General features: G+C 42.2%; 1 long non-coding RNA gene across 1 annotated transcript in view; it reads right to left on the bottom strand.

Moving 5' to 3' along the window:
- Nucleotides 1–5776, bottom strand: part of LOC129132434 (uncharacterized) — a 33167-nt gene extending 27391 nt beyond the window's left edge. Inside the window, exon 1 of the long non-coding RNA XR_008535801.1 lies at nt 5669–5776. This is a non-coding gene — a long non-coding RNA (uncharacterized LOC129132434). The remainder of the gene's footprint in view (nt 1–5668) is intronic.
- Nucleotides 5777–13023: the final 7247 nt, after the last annotated feature.

The following is a 13023-nucleotide window of genomic DNA, read 5'->3' as shown; positions in this document are numbered from 1 at the left end:
TCCCCACAATACCTTATCAGCTGCCCTAGCAACATTGCCACCATATCTTTTGCTTCCCAAGCAAGGAAAGGCACTCCAAGTCACTTGGCTTTGTCTTGTCTCCAGTACCATGCCTAGTTTTCCTAGCCTACCCTAGCCTACCCTAGCCTACCCTACCCTAGCTTTGCTTGCTTGTCTATGTCTGCCTTGCCTAGCCCTACAAATAACTTTCTGGCTTTGCTTTGCCTTGTCTACCACTCTTTGCCTTGCCCTCCATGCACGTAAGGCAATGCAAAGCAAGTGTAGGCAATTGTAGGCAAGTCAAGGGAGAGGTTGGCAAGGCTGAAGCCGAGAGGGGAAAGCAAATGGAGTGGTAGGTGAGAGAAGTCCCAGAAGTTAGAGGCAAGGCTGGGCATAGGAAGTAAAGGTAACAGGAAGGGCTATGCAAGGCAAAGCCCCGTAGGAAAACTGTAGGCAGGTCAAATGTGGGGCATGGGCATGCAAGGGAATGCAAAGCAATGGAGAATCAGCAGGGCAAGGCAAGGAAACTGTTGGGTTTCCAAAGCAAGGCAAGTGGCAGGTCCATTCAAAGATTGCTGGCACACAAAAGCGGCCAGGACAGACTGCTCTGTCTAGCCTTGATCTTGCATGGGCCATCTCTAATCTGCACCTAAGACACTTGGGTTATCTACTTTCCTTTGTATGCAAAAGAACTGTCATTCTGCTCCTGAAGCCCAAGGGTGAAACATGAATTTTGTGTCCAAAATTCAAGACATGTAAGGATAGAAGAAAGCTGTCAGGACAGATAAGTGTGCTTGCACGTGACCTCCTCCAGGCTTCCTCTCACATGCTCCTGAAACACTGGGGCCTTGAGGAAAAAAAACCAGTGGAAGCCTGGAGAATCCTAGGAGAAGCAGGCAGGGCAATGCAAGTTGAAGAAATTCCCCAAAAGGGAGGTGGTGAATTCCAGGTGGGGGACTGGTGAGCAAGGTAATGCAAGGCAAGGAAGGGGTTCAAGGGCAAGGCAAGACAAGTGGTGGCTTTGACCAGGCAACACAAAAGAGAGGGAGGCAAGGCAATAAGAGTCCTTGAAGGAGAAGGAAATGAAAAATTGGAGCTGGACAAATGGGAAGGAAAAGAAGGATAGGTGACCAAGTCAATGCAAGGCACTGGGTTAGTATGAAGGGCAAGGGAAGGACATGCATGGGTCAGGAAGGCAAAGGAAAAGAAAGGAATGGTCAGCAATGACAAGGAAATGCAAGATTGGGTAGGAAAGGCGAGGCAATGTGTGGGAGGGATAGGCAACACAACGCATATCTTAACAGGAAATGTCCATGCACAGCAAGGCCAAGAGAAAAGTGGTAGAGAGGTCAAGGTGGGAAAGAGGTGAGTGCAGCTAAGAAAGAAAAAAGTGCATAGCTCTCTCGTGTGTGTGTGTGTGTGTGTGTGTGTGTGTGTGTGTGTGTGTATAAAGTTTGCAGGATGTAAAGCAAGGAAAGCTGTCTCTTGATTGTGGAGTGAATGGATGTTTTCGAATGTAAGTGGCAAGGTCCAAGCAACCTTTTCATCCTGGCACATCTGTGTGTGTGAGACATAGGCAAAAACTTCTCCATTTAGATTCAGACTGCAAGCAGGACACAGAATGTGACGGTGCAAATAGCTGAGCAGAAAAGCACATCACATCAGTGTGTTTCAGCAGAAGCAGTTTGTGTGAGAAGGAGATGGACGAGTGGGACTCCAGCAATATGACAATGCACTCAGCTGAGAAGCAAAGTGCAGTGCCTCGGTGCATGCCCTGAAAATAAAAGGCTGCAAGGAAAAGGCAAGGGGACAGGTCAGTGAAAGCTTTCTGTCCTGGTACACTGAGCTGTGCCACTGTCCTCTATCAGTTTGAAAGCTGTGCACACAATCCCAATGTTGTGCAGCTTCGTTCTTCACCTCTTGGAAGCTGCTGTGCTCTCTGTTTCCCAAAGGCGAAGAAGCAGCTTCTTCACACACAGAGCATTGTGCCGGTCATGGAGTTCTCCAGAGCGCGGCTTCTCCCGAAAGACGCCCGGGACTGGCGCATACCTTCGGAGAGCTCTGTATCTTCATATTCTGTGTCTCTTGTCGCCTGCATCTTAGCGAAAAGCTTTTCCACTGCGTCTCACAAGGAGAAACTGTCCCAGCACTGCAGACATCCACTGATCTTGTCTGTGAACTTTGTATTTGCTGCACATTCAAGAAGCACTCCTGTTTCTTAGTTAAGCTGCAAGTTGCTTTCAGATTGCCATGCTCTCTGCCCCCTCCTGCCCGGGGCGAATAGACACAGGCACATTACAGCCTCGCAGAAGGAAAAGATCTCGAGAGATGTCACAGTGCATACGTGTAGCAAGCACAGATGCTGAAAAGGGACAAAACTGAATAACATCGCTTCACTTCAGTCCTTCATGTGAGAGGCAGCTGAGGCAGTGCCTTAATCCATCAAAGACCCCCCAAAGTGCTCCCACGAGTCATTCCTGAGGCCTTGCAGCACACGACAGCACGTGATGCAACAAATGCGGTGTCTGTTGTAAGAGACAATGGCAAACTGCCCCCCTTCCCCTGCTGGAAGGTGCCTGGATTTTCCTACCTGGCTTGAGGATATATTAACCCATCAGATTCTATGCGTTTTGGAGGGACCTTCACCACCAAGAAAAGCAGCTGGAGAGGATCAACAGAGCATCATTGGGATCCACAGAGTGGTGATATTTTCCTTATTCTGTCCCTGTTACTCTCTTTCTGTCCCCCCTACCTATTTCCTATTTTTTTTTTTCTCTCTCTCTCTCCCTCCCATATTTACTATCAAATAAAACCCATACCATTGTCACTGGCATATGGTCTCGTTTGCACCCTAATTCAGGCAGGGGTATTTCTAAAGGACCTTCGTAATCAGATCTTGACATTTTATTGGCAGGCAGGGGCATTTCTAAGAACCTTAGTAATTGGATCTTGATGGGGGGGGGGGGGGGGGGGACGGACGGACTCCAGAGAAGGGGCTTGACCTGGAGGGGGGAAATTGCATCACCACTTGTCCTCCTAATTGGTGCTTTTTATCAATTATTCTAATTTCCTAAAACCTATTAAAATGTACTCATCCCTGGGGGGGTGGGCTTTTGTGGACATCTTTCCATAACTGCCCCTAAAGGCCTTCAAATAAAGATCTGCTCTTCTATTACCTCCTTACTAAAATTATCTCAAGTTTCATTTCCAGGTTGGGAAAAAGGCAACACTGTTATGCATAATGGTGTTAGCAATCAGGAACACATAATCACAGAATGATTATATGCAGGTGCTTTTATTGAAGAGCTCTGGGTTTCAGCGGTACAGACCCAAATCTGACTCCACCATGGGTTCGGGGTGACACGTTTTTATATTCTATCATTATATAACTTACATACTAATTATTAAACTTACATTGTTCTATTGTATACATTGATTTCATCCAAGCATGGGTTTCTCATGATCCCCCTCAAACCCTTGAACATAGTTTCTCATGATTCTTTTTACAATTAAACAATAATAATATCTAATTACTAAACAATCATCACATCTAACAATTATATAATTTATCATATACTGGTTACACAGGTGCAGTTTCACATGATCTGGCAAACACAAGGCCTAACATTTCCCAGGGCCTACTAAGCCTAACTTTCTTTCTAACTCCCCTGAATATACCATGATTTTAGAAACATTTTATCCCTATACTATCAATGGGGCCCTGCTCTCCTGGAGATGGCTGAACACCTGCTTGCCCATGGGAAACAGTGAATCGATTCCTTGTTTTGCTTTGCTTGTGTATGCAGCTTTTGGTTTAACTATTAAACTATCTTTATCTCAACCCACAAGTTTTCTAGATTTTAGTCTTTGGATTGGGGAGACCAATCATACAGATGGGAGAGTGTCGCAGCATATGTCACAGTTGAGATGGCGATGATATGCAGAGTATCATCATACAATTTCAGAAAGCTTCAACCCATACAGAGTAACTCCATATCACTTCAAAAGGCTTCAAGTGTCAGCCCCTCTTGTTCTTTAGCCCAACCTTTTATACCCCTCATCATTCATGCATAGCACCTGTATGCCTTCTGTTCCCTTTTGTGATTGGTCAGTACCCCTTGGCACTCCATGTCTCATTGCTTTCAATACTGTTCACCTGCTTTTCACAGTTGTAGCCCATTAAGGATGAGGCTTGGCCACAACCCCACTCCCAATTACCACAAACTGTGTACCTACAGGGGAGTGACCAAGCAGCTACATGGTGCTTGGTTGCTGGCTGGGGTTAAGCTACAACACTCCCTCACCTGTGGAGCAGTTTAAAACCCATGAATCAGGTCTTATATTTCTACTTCCCTCATGTCCTTATTGTCAGGGTATAATTGGAATGAATTATTATGTTAGTGTATTCCATGATCCTCTGCTTTGTGCCCTGTTGGGAAGGATGAAAGTTTGACAAAGTCTCACAGATATGTATGCTTAGCAGAAAGATTTTTAAATGTAGAGTCTGATGAAGGAATAGAGATGGAGGCGAGTTTTGATATAGAAGAAAAGAATTGCTGAGCCAGTCTTACTGGCTAACCAAGGAGGCAAAGGGTATGTTAGTTAGAAGGGGTTTTTATGACTTAGAGCAAAGGATAAACCCACCTCAAACAAGAAGATGTTTTTACCAAGCAGAAAGATAGCACAGGCAAACAAGTCAGCAAAGTTGCAAGTAAAAAAAAGGTCTCAGAATTTTCCACTGCAAGAAAACTGAAAAACAACTTCTAGCTTAAACTGTAATGTACTAACTTTTAGTGATTGGAGAATAGTAACATGAATATGGTAATTATAGTAGTTATCATAGGCTATAGAAATTTCCCCCCATTCACCCCAGTTTTTTCACCGTTTCATCCAACAGCCTGAGCTTTTTTGAGGCTGCTGTCAAATGCCTTGCCTTGAAACCTAGAAGTTTCTCAGTTCACCCGCTAAGAAACATGGAAAACAGCTCAAGTCAATTTCAGAATTGCCCTGAGCAGAGCTGGTGTTTCGGTACCTGATATTACCATTGCGATTATGTGCAAGAATCACCATTTTATTAGGCAAACATTTGAAATACGCTAGCAGCTTCATCTTCTTGTCGTTGCAGTCCTTGGAAGTTTTACTATTTACTGAAGCAGGAAACAGATCAAACACATGAAGATTAAGAATCCAAGCTCTCTGGCCATTGTGCAAATAGCAGTTGATGACTTCAAGGTACCGTTGTAACATACAGAATGGCTCTATGCAAGAAAATGGACGTGTTGTCCTTCACAGGGGCAGAAAACCTTTCTACCACATGAACTCTGGGAGTAATCCATCATGCCTCAGTGTGCGGAAGCTGGTCAGAGAGCTACATGATGGGTCTCTGTGCCCAAGGCACTCTCAGGGCTCAAGGCAGCACATAAACTCCCCACCTTACAGACACGCAAGTCAAGCCCACCGAAAATGCAGTTCTCCAGACAGCTTACTGAAACCAGCTAGTAGTTCCCAGCATCACGCTGGGCACTTCTGTCCACAGATAGCTTTGCTTTTAATGAATCCAGAACAGAGTTGCATTTTTCTAGTCTTTAGCACTACTAAGGTATTTTATGTAACATGGCGAGAAGAAAATTTGTTTCGACAATGATAAATAACAGAGGGGATAATGTACCTTTTGCTGCTATCTTCTTTTGCTGCTCCATTTTGCTTGCGTTGTAATTGCTTTCTGTCAAAGAAACGCTTGCAAAATCCCTCATCAAGTCTTGCTGTGAAGACAGACTGCCAGAATGGTAGAGAAACTTTGAAGCTTTACAAGACCTTTGTAGCACGCGTCTTGGTCAATTTGTATGCAGATCCTTTCTTCCAGCAGGACTTTTTTGCACCGTTAGCGCACATTGAACTGAATCCAGTACAAAAGCAGTGAATAGAGGAACTGTTCTCTTTTCATTTGAAGGGTGATAAAAATGCATATCAAATAAAAGCATTTTAGAGCAGCAGGAAGATTTTCTATGTAGCCAGCAAATCATAAGATGCATATTTACCGGTTGGGTTCCTTTCAGAATTTACAAGAATTCCAGACAGAAAACACAGCTTAGTAAACTGCAAATCTAAATAACAGTATCTAGAAAGGTGACATGAAAAAGAGCAAGAGGAAGAAAACCAAAAAGAAAACCAAAGGAAGCCAGAAATAAGGCACAACCTCTCCTCCTTTTCTGCTTACTACAGTACCTTAGAAGTACCTTCGAGTGTCCTAACAGTCACATAAGTAGAAAACTGTGCCAAGAACAATTGTGGAAAACTGTGGAAAACCGTGCTATCCGAACAGAAACATAGGGTTTGCTTTCACGATGATTAAATCTGCATGCAATGTGTACGGTAAGGGTATGTTTTGAATATTCAAAAACAATTTAAAAATATTTCCAAATTGAAGGGACTGCTTTTTATTTGTTTTGAATTACTTGGCTAAATATGGCGCACGTTAAAATACTGCAGACGTGGTTCATTTTAGAGTTGCCAACTGCAAAGGAGGGAAGCATTTTGTGTGCTTAAGAAAGTAAAGTATTGGAGAGTGCTTTTGTTACTTCTTTAGAAGGTTAGAATATGCGTAAAAGGTGCTAGCTGGGGACTTACAATTAATGAATTATTTGCTGTAAGTAGGTCAAATGACATTAGCTTTCAAAAATAAAAAGTCGTCTTATTCCATGTGTCAATTCTAAAGTAGATTAATAACCCTTAAGCAGAATATGGATATGAAGAGGGATATGACATGAAAGGTTAAGCAACACTGGTGACAGCAAAAGGCTTACCTGCTTCACACAAATACAGGAGATAAAAGACTATTTTTACACAAACATTGCTATTCAGAGCTTTCCTTGAAAAGTTTCAATGCCAATCATGACAGTAAAATTCTGAGTGACTGTAAAATTTACTCAATCATGAATAACATTTCCTCAGTCATGACAGTAAAATTTGCTCAATCATGAGTAAAATTCTTAGTGTAAGCTAAGTACCTTAAGCAAAGGGTAGCTCAAGCATAACTGGTATTTGATGTCAAAAAAGGCAACTTGGCATGAGTTTGTCACATCTACTCCATTAAAAGGCTTACTCTGTCTCAGATTCCTTTTGAGGGATACCAATGCAAGCCGTGATACTGCATGAAAATGATGATTTAAAGAAGGATATATTAGAAGAATGGAATAATGGTTAATGTTCTTTTCCTTCCAACTGCTTTGTTTGCCCTTTTAAATTTTTGAAGTCCTTTCTGGTATCACCATGGTAGCACTGCAGCAAGTGTTCGGTTGTAAGCTGTCCATATTGCCAGCTTCTGGACTGCCTTCAGAAAACTTCCCACTGGTTTCGTATAGAAATCACAAGCAGTAGATAATAACCTCTCATTTGGCGTTATTATAAGGCAGAGCAATAGGGCTCAGGAGCTCAGTCCCTGGGTAGGGACTGGGTGCCCGAAGCTAGCTCGCTCATGCCAACGCCGCAGGGCTACCATCTAGCAAGCATGGTGATTATCAGTTCTATAGTGATTTCAAGCTCTTAGGATTTCAGCTCTGCTTGCTAGGTAGTGGTGCCCTGGGCTTGAGGCTGCAGCAGACGGAGAGAGAGGAGAAGGAGAAGGCGCAGGCTGTTCCACGAAGATGGCTTTATTTGGGGAGGTCCGTGAAGGGTCTCTGCTCTTCTTCTTTCTCCCCTAATGGGGTACAGTATGCTTCTTTTATAGGGTTGGAAAGGATCCAAGCTTGACCAATGGGTAAGGGGTTAACATGACATTGCCTTATAGGGTTACAGAGATAGGTTAAGGGTGGAGGACAGGGAAACAGGAATTTTCTTTTGCTGTTTCAGCATTCCTATTGTTCATGTTCTCCATGGTACTTTTCCTAAATCTATGGGGTTTACTACAAGTAGAGATGACAAAGACTGCAGAAACCTTCTCATCTCCTTCTAGAGCAGGACCATGTCTTTGACCCACTCTTAGCTAGACAACTTTCATCAGTCATGAGGGAGTCTCATGTTCAAGAGCTAAGTAGTTACAGCTGTAAATGACAAAAAGCACACTGAAATTCTCTTGGGACTCCAGCACAGAGCAATGAAGGAGCTTGAATTCACCTTCTTGGGAAGTTTTAAAATGCACATTAACTTTAGGACAGGAGCTAAGCCATCATAACCTTTGCTTAGTATGTCTGCGTAGACAGAGTTTCCATCACTGCAGAAGGAACTTCATTTAACCCATGTTATCATCTCTAGCCACTAAGCTGCACTTACTGTAGAGTATCCTCAACATATTTTACAGAGAGAAGTATTTTGGGGGGGGGGGGGGGGGGAAGGAACCCCTAACTCTTAAATATTTCAAATAATGGTGACAATTTAAAGTCAAAAAATATGTAAAACCTTTCTTTCCTAGACGTATTACCAGCACAAACTGTACCAGAATTTACGACGCTCTTGATTATGACAGCATAACTCTACCGTGGACGCTCTTGCTCTGGACTATTCCTTAAGAAACAAAGTCCTCGCTAGAAATAAAATTAGCCAAAATTTTTTGCTGGATGATTTCAAAGGCTATGTACTAAAGACCAAACATTTGTAATAATAGTAATGAGTGGGCTAAAAGTTAAGTAAATACAGCATAACTCAGTTCAAAGATATCTTGTGTCCTAATGTTCTCACAGAAGACTGTAAAAAAACCTCTATTTTTGCAGGTTTTGTTTTATCCATTTAGATGTACCTTCTACTTCTTTCCACTGTATGAGAATGTTTATGACAAGGTTGGCTGATATCATGCAAAACAAAAGAACAATAATAATTTAACCCCCCCTATTTTCTGTGAAAAGTAAAGGCACAGACAAGAAAGAAGAACTGCAAAATTCTCACTAGAAAAACGCACCTTATCAGGCTCAAGTATTTTGTGGTACATTTCTTGATGTTTTCTCATGCCAAACATCTTAACCATTGAAGGTGTCCCTTTTCTCTTTCTGGAATACAGCTAGGAAGATGGCTGTGTCATTGCTGACAAGCTGCTATTCTCAGAGGTGTCCAGCTGAAAGTCCTAGATCAACTGATTTGCTCTGTCACTTTAATATGGCATGACTTAACCACTTACAATTTCAGCACCTGAAGTTGCCCAGCCCTACAATTCTTTACCCCTTGAATGGTTATAAAAGCTCCTTGGCAACTGGCATTTGTAAGTACATGAAACTATGCAGAATTAGCACTATGAGATGATGCCAAATGAGTCACGCCAGTAGATTAACTAGGGCATGCAAAGCAGAGAGGGGGGAATGAGAGCACAAGAAGAGAGTACAATCTACTTTTTTTTCTGCAACAGGGCTAACACCGTAGAAATCAAAATTAACACAGATCCTCCTAGGGGTAATTTTTGCCAAAGCCTTCCTTTTGTGTTCATAGGCCTGGAATATATAGCTTTGGAATATCAACTCGGTTACAAATGGAACTGCAGGAGGGAGCCACCATTGTTATGATGAACTTTGATATGTGTATAACCTCTCATGGGGATCCATCTTTATCATGCACATCACATTTTATAAGAGAAGAGGCACTGTTGAATGGCTTCAGTGAAAAAAAAAAAAATCTTAAATGCACGCCGAATGGAATGAGGATCCAAAGGAATCAGTATTTCAAGAAAGCCTGAGATATTCCCTGACTGAGATCCCTTCTCAGATGTTCATTTAAGGTACCAAATTCTCCATTGAAATACTGGCAGATTAGTCAGAGGGGAAAAGCAATCTTTTTAAATGGTCCTTTGGGAAGACAGGGCTTGCAGGGAGTTTAGTACTTGCTGCTATGTTGCCTACATTCCAGGAAAGAGTATTAAATACTGAAATACGACCGATGGAAGATGAAGTCTTTGTGAATATGAAAGTTGAGTGTGTGGCAATCTCAGAAAAGAACCCATCAAAGCCCTTGAAATGGCAACACACAAGTTGTGAGCTGGCAGTGCATGCCAGTTTTTAGCAAACCACAGCAAAATGCAGATGACAAAACGAGGCCATTAGGTCACATACAGTATGAAGCAGTATGAAAGAGGAAAGCAGCTGAGAGCATCAACCCTGCTAAGTAGTCTCAGTATGCTTATTGACATTAGCAGAAATTTGAAATGAGTCTATGAAAATTACAACAGAGGCAAAAGAAAAGGGAGCAATGACTCCTCTGGCATAGTGTTTTCTAATAGGGATCTTCAAAATGTAAAGATTAAGGGGGCTATGTTTGGCTGAAATCTATGTATACAATAGAACAATACAAGTTTAATAATTAACATGAAAGTTATATACCGATAGAATATAAAAACACGATCATCTCAAATGTATGGTCGGAGTCAGATTTGAGTTGAATACTCCTGACACCCAGAGCTCTTAATAAAAGCACCTGCATATAATCGCTTATGTGATTATGTGTTTCTGAACGCTAACATTTTGGCGACCCCAGATGGGACCCTGTGGGTGCTGCTGAAGCGAGTTTCGCGACTCGACCACGCTCCAGCCGGCACTGAGGGATTCTCGGGGAGCCCATCGGCCGTGACCGCTTCTGCTGCTCACAATGTCCCCGGGAGAAAGGTAAGGTGCTTTTTACTTTTGTTTGGGTGCCTGCCGATAAGACGCAGTGAAAGCTACACTCGGCTGGGCTAAAGGAATTCCTAGTGGTATTGCCCAGGCGCCGTTACATAAGGCAACCGCAAAAGCGTTGTGGGTTCGGCAATTTGTGGTGTATTTGGAATGGAGAAACTTAAAGGGATTTTGCGCAGCAACACCTCTATTCCACAAAGTTCTCCTTTGGGGTGCTTACTAGCACATTGGAAACAGGGTAATTTTGGGGAAGAATTACGTAAAGCTAAGTTGATTGATTATTGTAATACATGTTGGCCAGAATATGCCTTGGAGAATGGCGAAAAATGGCCAAAATATGGGACTCTGCAATATAACACTATCTCACAGTTAATGTCGTTTTGTAAACAAGAAGGAAAATGGGATGAGGTTCTGTATGTTGAATTGTTTTTCTATTTACGGGGAAAGCCAGAAAGCTTGCCCCAGTTGTGGATAGAAAAGACATAAACAGACAAAAACGGACCGTAATTGCCCCCATGTGACAAGGTGTAGGAGTGGAAGGGCCAGTATTTGTAAAAATGCCTTTCTCTCCTGCAGATTTAGTTATTTGGAAACAAACAGCCGAAACTTATAGAGAAAATCCTGATAAAATGGCACGAGTAGTAAAAATGGTTATAAAAACTCAAAATCCTGACTGGGATGACATACAAGTAATATTAGATACTTTGATGGATTCTACTGAGAAAGAGATGGTACTTAAGGCAGCCAAAGAAAGGGCAAGAGAGGACATCAGAAACAGACTCGTAACAGGGAATTTAGATGAGAATTTCCCAATTGAGGATCCAAATTGGGACCCTAATTTATTTTGTGATATGGGGAGACTACTGAAATATCAAGAGTGGATCCAAATAGGAGTTCAGAATGCTGTGCCCAAAACTATAAATTGGTCTAAACTATATGAAGTTCGGCAGGAAAAGAAGGAAGCTCCCACTGCATTTTTGGAGAGGCTTAAGGATGTAGCAAGAAAATATACAGATCTCCAAATGGACACAGAACAAGCAAAGGTTCAGCTCGCTCTCATATTCTTGGGCCAGTCACAGGACAATATTCGTAGAAAACTGCAAAAATTAGAAGGGGAAGAACTAAGGAATTTGGATAAGCTACTTGAGGTAGCCTGGAAGGTATATAACAATCGCAAAAGAGAAGCTAATAAAAGGCAGCAGCAGAATGTTTGGCAGTAATACAAGGAAAGGGGAACCCAAATTTCAGGGGACGTAACAGGAATGGTCGAGGTAGGAGACCAGTTACGGAGGGGTTAAACCTAAATCAATGTGCATATTGCAAACAGGAGGGACATTGGGAGAGACAATGTCCAGACTTGAACAACCAGTTTCACCGGGGCAATCAGCTCCAGCAGGTTACCAAGGGGATGGTTCTGGGGGAGTATACCAGCTGACTAGACGTGGAACCTGTAAAACAAGTTCAAGAGCCTGTTATAAATATACAGTTAGGGCATAAGGAGGTCAGATTTCTAATAGATACAGGAGCTACTTACTCAGTATTGAATGATTTGCAAGGACAAATTTGGGACAAGGAAACAACAGTAGTCAGCGCTACAGGGAAAGAGGAAAAACAGCCATTCTTGCAACCCCTAGATGTGTGTTTTGGAAACAAGGTTATAACACACGAATTCTTATATGTACCTGAGTGTCCAATTCCGCTTTTAGGGAGAGATTTGCTAGTGAAACTTGATGTGGTAATAGCCTTTGAAAATGGAGAGCTTATAATGAAAATACCTGAATCAAAGATGGGACAGATATTAATGATCAAAGAAAAACCTGTTCCCTCTATCCCTAGGGAGGTAGAAGATGCAGTGATTCCCTCTGTATGGGAGACAGATACACCAGAGAAATCTAAATTGGCACAACCAGTGCATGTAGAGTTAGAAGAAGAGGCGAGGGCTGTACAAGTCAAACATTGTCCCATAAAACCAGAAGCACAGCAAGGAATAGTAAAGATTATTGAGAAATTCTTGAAATACCGAATTTTAGAAGAATGTGAATCAGAATTTAATACACCAATATTTCCAGTAAAGAAGCCAAATGGTGAATATAGATTAGTGCAGGATTTGAGAGCAATAAATAAAATAACAAAGGACATTTATCCAGTGGTAACAAATCACTACACATTGCTGACATCCGTAAAGGAGATATATAAGTGGTTTTCTGTAATTGATTTAAAAGATGCCTTTTTCTGCATCCCCCTTGACAAAGAAAGTAGGAAACTGTTTGCCTGTGAGTGGGAAAACCCAGGGAACAGAAGAAAGACCCAGCTCACCTAGACACGATAAAAGAACTCGCCGACGCTATTTGGAAACCAACTGGCAAAGGAGCTGGAGATTTGGACCGAAAATGGGCAAGTACCAAGAGACCAATACCTGTTGTTGCAGTATGTTGAT

The sequence above is a fragment of the Agelaius phoeniceus genome, chromosome W, assembly GCF_051311805.1.
Source record: "Agelaius phoeniceus isolate bAgePho1 chromosome W, bAgePho1.hap1, whole genome shotgun sequence".
NCBI lineage: Eukaryota > Metazoa > Chordata > Aves > Passeriformes > Icteridae > Agelaius > Agelaius phoeniceus.
The sequence above is the reverse complement of the archived record's forward strand: the minus strand, read 5'-3'. Positions and strand labels throughout refer to the sequence as shown.